Source organism: Temnothorax nylanderi, unplaced genomic scaffold (genome assembly GCF_030848795.1).
Source record: "Temnothorax nylanderi isolate EJ_2023f unplaced genomic scaffold, tnyl_v1.0 TNYL_tig0489_pilon, whole genome shotgun sequence".
Taxonomy (NCBI): Eukaryota; Metazoa; Arthropoda; class Insecta; order Hymenoptera; family Formicidae; genus Temnothorax; species Temnothorax nylanderi.
Window position 1 is genome coordinate 1 of NW_027249551.1, and position 8,023 is coordinate 8,023.

The window sequence follows — 8,023 nt, forward strand, 5'->3', positions numbered from 1 at the left end:
TCCCAATTGCAAATAACACTTAATATAATACTAAAAGCAACGTACATTAAATATGTTTAACGCATTACATTTGTTTTGCTTTTTCACTTAACTTTTGCATATACCCTACAATAGATTAGGCAGTAAAAATAATCAATAACTCAATAACATAAATGTTTTGTCGTTTATAGATCTTCACAAGTTCGAATTCCATTTCAACAATGACAAAATCTTTTCCTGTTCATATTTTTTATTGTTTCTATCGTATATCGACTGATATCTTTCGGGAGGTCGTATCTTAAAAACTGTCACTTTACAGGATTCGTAAATTTTTGTTTTGTTGATAAGCGACAAACAAGATAGTTTGCTTTACTTTCAAAAGTATAGTGATTTGGAATTAAAATACAGCTTTATTGTTTAATTTGATATTATTCGTGGAAACAAACGCAAAAACGCAATTTTTATAGATACGACGTACTTTAAAATTGTAATCAAATAAACAAGTTACGACATATTTAGTTTTAAATAACATTTATTATTGTTATTTAAAATAAATATGTCGTATCTTGTTCATTATTGATTATAATTTTGAAGTGCAAATTTGTCGTATCTACAAATACGAGAAAATACGAGAAAATTTGACAACTAATTCATTTTTGGTAATCTATTTTCAAGATAGGATGTAGACATTTAGCTTCGGGGTTGCCTGACTAAGCGTTTTAAGCAGAAAAACCGGAAATTGTGTAAAATCGACCTCGAATTGTGTAAGATACGACCTCACAGCTTCGCAGGATTCCCTCGCTGCTCCGATGTCACCTTCTGCGTCGTTATTTTCTGAAACATTCAAATGAACGATTCGATTAAGTAAAGACAGAAGAAATAGAAAATTTGTGACATAAATGACATAGTACGTGAAAATCAATTACACTCACCACCTTCTTTTAGGCTGCTCGGGATGTCCCTCGTGTTCCCTCGATGCGAAGCAACGTTGCTCCTTCCCGCGTGGATATTTTCTGTAACATAAAAATAATCGAATCGATTAAATAATTGTCACACGCATCGAACATCTTATTCGTTATTCAGATTAATATTATATTTTAAATTACTTCTTCGAAAAAATCTTTACGTTAGAATCAACTTGAATCAAATTTTTCAAAATATTTCTTTTTACTAATTTAAATTTCGAAACACGATTTAATGTAACAACTGAATAAGCACAAACGAAAAAAGAGATTCTATATCTTTAGAAAAATAAAAAGTAACATTTACCAGAAGTGTTGGTACGCCGATGCCCGATGCCTATCCTAGGCCTCTTCTCCTCTCAGGCTGCTCGGAATGTCAGCTACGCAGGATTCCCTCGCTGCTCCGATGTCACCTTCTGCGTCGTTATTTTCTGAAACATTCAAATGAACGATTCGATTAAGTAAAGACAGAAGAGATAGAAAATTTTTGGACATAAGTGACATAGTACGTAAAATCAATTAAACTCACCACTTTCTTTCATGCTGTTCCGGCCGCAAAATCCACCTCCACCTCTGGGTCAGATAGGAGTCTCGAGCCACATTGAGACTCGTGGCAATGCAGTTTGACTTCATCCCTTAAGCAAGAAAATCAAGAAGCATTTCAGCTATATTGCATTAATTTTACAACGTTTTTGCAATATAGTCGAAATGTTTCTTGACTTTTCTCGCTTAATGGAAATGTAATTGCTGAAAGGAATTAAAAATTATTCCCTACCTGCGTTTTAACTAGGTCCTTTTTTTTTTTTTTTATTTTACGTGGTGGAAATCTTCCATCACTGGAATCCCCACGACGTCCTGGAGGCAACCCGTCAGCAGTGGCAACCAGTCACGGTGGCTGTGCCACCGATCGGGGAGCACCACTGGTCGGGGAGTGCCTCCATTCTTCCGGGGTTTGAGTGACCAGTGACCCCCCTTTCGGGAGGAAGACTCCCCCTTCCCCGGGGCGGGGCGGGGGGAGTGCCGGATTCTGCAGAGAGCAGAACATTAAAGTTCCGCCATTTCCCCGCAGCCTACCGGCTAAAACCACCACGAGTGACCCTAACGCCGCGTGATGTCGCCGAAGGCAGACAGGAGGAGGATTTACTTTTTACACGCTCACTACTGGAGAAAAGCGTGATGTCGCCGAAGGCAGACAGGAGGAGGATTTACTTTTTACACGCTCACTACTGGAGAAAAGCGTGATGTCGCCGAAGGCAGACAGGAGGAGGATTTACTTTTTACACGCTCACTACTGGAGAAAAGCGTGGTGTCGCCGAAGGCAGACAGGAGGAGGATTTACTTTTTACACGCTCACTACTGGAGAAAAGCGTGGTGTCGCCGAAGGCAGACAGGAGGAGGATTTACTTTTTACACGCTCACTACTGGAGAAAAGCGTGGTGTCGCCGAAGGCAGACAGGAGGAGGATTTACTTTTTACACGCTCACTACTGGAGAAAAGCGTGGTGTCGCCGAAGGCAGACAGGAGGAGGATTTACTTTTTACACGCTCACTACTGGAGAAAAGCGTGGTGTCGCCGAAGGCAGACAGGAGGAGGATTTACTTTTTACACGCTCACTACTGGAGAAAAGCGTGGTGTCGCCGAAGGCAGACAGGAGGAGGATTTACTTTTTACACGCTCACTACTGGAGAAAAGCGTGGTGTCGCCGAAGGCAGACAGGAGGAGGATTTACTTTTTACACGCTCACTACTGGAGAAAAGCGTGGTGTCGCCGAAGGCAGACAGGAGGAGGATTTACTTTTTACACGCTCACTACTGGAGAAAAGCGTGGTGTCGCCGAAGGCAGACAGGAGGAGGATTTACTTTTTACACGCTCACTACTGGAGAAAAGCGTGGTGTCGCCGAAGGCAGACAGGAGGAGGATTTACTTTTTACACGCTCACTACTGGAGAAAAGCGTGGTGTCGCCGAAGGCAGACAGGAGGAGGATTTACTTTTTACACGCTCACTACTGGAGAAAAGCGTGGTGTCGCCGAAGGCAGACAGGAGGAGGATTTACTTTTTACACGCTCACTACTGGAGAAAAGCGTGGTGTCGCCGAAGGCAGACAGGAGGAGGATTTACTTTTTACACGCTCACTACTGGAGAAAAGCGTGGTGTCGCCGAAGGCAGACAGGAGGAGGATTTACTTTTTACACGCTCACTACTGGAGAAAAGCGTGGTGTCGCCGAAGGCAGACAGGAGGAGGATTTACTTTTTACACGCTCACTACTGGAGAAAAGCGTGGTGTCGCCGAAGGCAGACAGGAGGAGGATTTACTTTTTACACGCTCACTACTGGAGAAAAGCGTGGTGTCGCCGAAGGCAGACAGGAGGAGGATTTACTTTTTACACGCTCACTACTGGAGAAAAGCGTGGTGTCGCCGAAGGCAGACAGGAGGAGGATTTACTTTTTACACGCTCACTACTGGAGAAAAGCGTGGTGTCGCCGAAGGCAGACAGGAGGAGGATTTACTTTTTACACGCTCACTACTGGAGAAAAGCGTGGTGTCGCCGAAGGCAGACAGGAGGAGGATTTACTTTTTACACGCTCACTACTGGAGAAAAGCGTGGTGTCGCCGAAGGCAGACAGGAGGAGGATTTACTTTTTACACGCTCACTACTGGAGAAAAGCGTGGTGTCGCCGAAGGCAGACAGGAGGAGGATTTACTTTTTACACGCTCACTACTGGAGAAAAGCGTGGTGTCGCCGAAGGCAGACAGGAGGAGGATTTACTTTTTACACGCTCACTACTGGAGAAAAGCGTGGTGTCGCCGAAGGCAGACAGGAGGAGGATTTACTTTTTACACGCTCACTACTGGAGAAAAGCGTGGTGTCGCCGAAGGCAGACAGGAGGAGGATTTACTTTTTACACGCTCACTACTGGAGAAAAGCGTGGTGTCGCCGAAGGCAGACAGGAGGAGGATTTACTTTTTACACGCTCACTACTGGAGAAAAGCGTGGTGTCGCCGAAGGCAGACAGGAGGAGGATTTACTTTTTACACGCTCACTACTGGAGAAAAGCGTGGTGTCGCCGAAGGCAGACAGGAGGAGGATTTACTTTTTACACGCTCACTACTGGAGAAAAGCGTGATGTCGCCGAAGGCAGACAGGAGGAGGATTTACTTTTTACACGCTCACTACTGGAGAAAAGCGTGATGTCGCCGAAGGCAGACAGGAGGAGGATTTACTTTTTACACGCTCACTACTGGAGAAAAGCGTAGATGTCGCCGAAGGCAGACAGGAGGAGGATTTACTTTTTACACGCTCACTACTGGAGAAAAGCGTGATGTCGCCGAAGGCAGACAGGAGGAGGATTTACTTTTTACACGCTCACTACTGGAGAAAAGCGTGATGTCGCCGAAGGCAGACAGGAGGAGGATTTACTTTTTACACGCTCACTACTGGAGAAAAGCGTGATGTCGCCGAAGGCAGACAGGAGGAGGATTTACTTTTTACACGCTCACTACTGGAGAAAAGCGTGATGTCGCCGAAGGCAGACAGGAGGAGGATTTACTTTTTACACGCTCACTACTGGAGAAAAGCGTGATGTCGCCGAAGGCAGACAGGAGGAGGATTTACTTTTTACACGCTCACTACTGGAGAAAAGCGTGATGTCGCCGAAGGCAGACAGGAGGAGGATTTACTTTTTACACGCTCACTACTGGAGAAAAGCGTGATGTCGCCGAAGGCAGACAGGAGGAGGATTTACTTTTTACACGCTCACTACTGGAGAAAAGCGTGATGTCGCCGAAGGCAGACCCTTAGGAGGTTTTCTGTCAGGGTTTTCCTTCCCTTAGGTCGGTTAGGAGAGCCTAAGCTCCTCTCTCACGGCTCCGACCAGCCGAGCGGACTTTTTATAGAGGCCGCTTACCTCGCGAGTCCTTAAAAGGACTCCCCGGTCCACGACAGACCCGTAGGGCTGCCGTAGATTGCGGTACTTGTGTGCTCGGGTACTCCGGGTGCGCAAAACCCGTAGTGGAGGGCTCCCCCGTGCCCCTAAAGGGTCCGGGAGGACTCCCCCCACCCCCTGGAGAGAAGATTTATTACACGCTTAACTTTATCAGCGTGATGTCTTTAGCAGACAAAATTTTTTACACGCTTAATTTTTTTCAAGCGTGATGTCTTTTGCAGACTCGAGCCACATTGAGACTCGTGGCAATGCAGTGTGACTTCATCCCTTAAGCAAGAAAAATCAAGAAGCATTTCAGCTATATTGCATCAATTTTACAACGTTTTTGCAATATAGTCAAAATGTTTCTTGACTCTTCTCGCTTAATGGAAATGTAATTGCTGAAAGGAATTAAAAATTATTCCCTACGTTTTAACTAAGTAGCTTTTTTTTTTCTTTTTACGTGGTGGAAATCTTCCATCACTGGAATCCCCACGACGTCCTGGAGGCAACCCGTCAGCAGTGGCAACCAGTCACGGTGGCTGTGCCACCGATCGGGGAGCACCACTGGTCGGGGAGTGCCTCCATTCTTCCGGGGTTTGAGTGACCAGTGACCCCCCTTTCGGGAGGAAGACCCCCCCTTCCCCGGGGCGGGGCGGGAGGAGTGCCGGATTCTGCGGAGAGCAGAACATTAAAGTTCCGCCATTTCCCCGCAGCCTACCGGCTAAAACCACCACGAGTGACCCTAACACCGCGTCGAGCGAGCAAGGGGGGAGGTCGCGCCGCGTGTCACTGCCGCCGGTAGACAACGCGCCGATTTATACGGTCGAGCGAGCAGGGGGGGAGGTCGCGCCGCGTGTCACAGCGCCGGTAGATGATTATAATGTTGCGGTTGATTACGAATCGTTGCGATCGTTAATAAGCGCGCGTTAATCATATCGGAAAAAAATAAACAACTACGTTGGATCGTTAATAAAATCTTAATTAAGTGACTTAATTTTGCTTTTAATTTTACAATGATACGCGTAATTAATGTATTCGTCCAAGAATTAATACACAGCAGCAATGGAAAGTAAAACAGAATTATATTATCAAGAAATGAAAGAATTTTATGTTAATCGCGTTCTAATAAAAATCGTCGTGATTATATCTTCCCGGAAGAGGAGAACGAGCGAATATAATTTTTCTAGCTCTACCGGGAATCGAACCCGGGACCTTTGGCTCAATAGACCAGTGCGCTGTCTACTAGGCCATGCTCGTCCTCAATAAAATATACACAGAGAAAAAATAATGTTGTATCAACAGCATTAGTCTAATTGGAAATAATCTTGTTTTATTTCATTAAAACAAAAGCATAATGTATTGAATTAACAAGATTATTTCCAATTAGACTCAGGCTGTTGATACAACATTATTTTTTTCTCCGTGTATATTTGCCAAATTTAAATAATTGACCTCTGTGAAGTTAGCACCTCATCTTTCAAAAAATCATTTTTTTTTTCAAGTTCTGAATGCACCCCGAAGAGTTCTAGAGTTCCTTATTAATTTTAGAAATAGTTCTGGCGAATAAAGCTAAAAAAACCGTTGATGAATCTTGGGGGTGCTAACTTCACAAAATGAAATCACTAAATCAGCGATAACAATAAAAGTATTAAAAATATTTAATTTTGCCATTAGGATTTCTTTTAGAACTCTTGAGGTGCTACCCAGAACTCTTAACAGAACTCCCAGAACTTAAAAAAAAATTTTTTTACTTTACTCAAAAATCGAATATATCGAGAATTTTTTGTATATAAGTCTCAGAGCTTCGGGCATTAACAGTTATTGACAGAACTCGAAAGGTGCTACACAGAACTCATAGCAGAACTCCCAGAACTTTAAAAAAATTATTTGATCAAACGAAAAATCGCGAGAACTTTTTATATATCGGTCGTAGCGCTTCGAGCCTTAATAGTTTTTGGTAGAACTCGTGAGGTGCTACCCAGAACTCTCATAAAATTGCCCGGTTTGCTAAACAAAAATTTTATCCCGCGGAACTTAGAAATTTTTCGACCCGACATGTGAAAAATCGCGAGAACTTTTTATATATCGGTCGTAGCGCTTCGAGCCTTAATAGTTTTTGGTAGAACTCGTGAGGTGCTACCCAGAACTCTCATAAAATTGCCCGGTTTGCTAAACAAAAATTTTATCCTGCGGAACTTAGAAATTTTTCGACCCGACATGTGAAAAATCTCGAGAACTTTTTATATATCGGTCGTAGCGCTTCGAGCCTTAATAGTTTTTGGTAGAACTCGTGAGGTGCTACCCAGAACTCTCATAAAATTGCCCGGTTTGCTAAACAAAAATTTTATCCCGCGGAACTTAGAAATTTTTCGACCCGACATGTGAAAAATCGCGAGAACTTTTTATATATCGGTCGTAGCGCTTCGAGCCTTAATAGTTTTTGGTAGAACTCGTGAGGTGCTACCCAGAACTCTCATAAAATTGCCCGGTTTGCTAAACAAAAATTTTATCCCGCGGAACTTAGAAATTTTTCGACCCGACATGTGAAAAATCGCGAGAACTTTTTATATATCGGTCGTAGCGCTTCGAGCCTTAATAGTTTTTGGTAGAACTCGTGAGGTGCTACCCAGAACTCTCATAAAATTGCCCGGTTTGCTAAACAAAAATTTTATCCCGCGGAACTTAGAAATTTTTCGACCCGACATGTGAAAAATCGCGAGAACTTTTTATATATCGGTCGTAGCGCTTCGAGCCTTAATAGTTTTTGGTAGAACTCGTGAGGTGCTACCCAGAACTCTTATAAAATTGCCCGGTTTGCTAAACAAAAATTTTATCCCGCGGAACTTTAGAAATGTTTCGACCCGACATGTGAAAAATCGCGAGAACTTTTTATATATCGGTCGTAGCGCTTCGAGCCTTAATAGTTTTTGGTAGAACTCGTGAGGTGTCTACCCAGAACTCTCATAAAATTGCCCGGTTTGCTAAACAAAAATTTTATCCCGCGGAACTTAGAAATTTTTCGACCCGACATGTGAAAAATCGCGAGAACTTTTTATATATCGGTCGTAGCGCTTCGAGCCTTAATAGTTTTTGGTAGAACTCGTGAGGTGCTACCCAGAACTCTCATAAAATTGCCCGGTTTGCTAAACAAAAA

The 8,023-nt window shown here is 43.5% G+C and overlaps 1 long non-coding RNA gene across 1 annotated transcript; it reads right to left on the minus strand.

Moving 5' to 3' along the window:
- Positions 1 to 682: 682 nt before the first annotated feature.
- Positions 683 to 1,289, minus strand: LOC139783328 (uncharacterized). Its single transcript, XR_011721222.1, has 3 exons — positions 1,249 to 1,289; positions 912 to 992; positions 683 to 813 (listed from the first exon to the last, which is right to left on the minus strand). It is a non-coding gene; the product is annotated as an uncharacterized lncRNA (long non-coding RNA).
- Between the last annotated feature and the right edge of the window lie 6,734 nt (positions 1,290 to 8,023).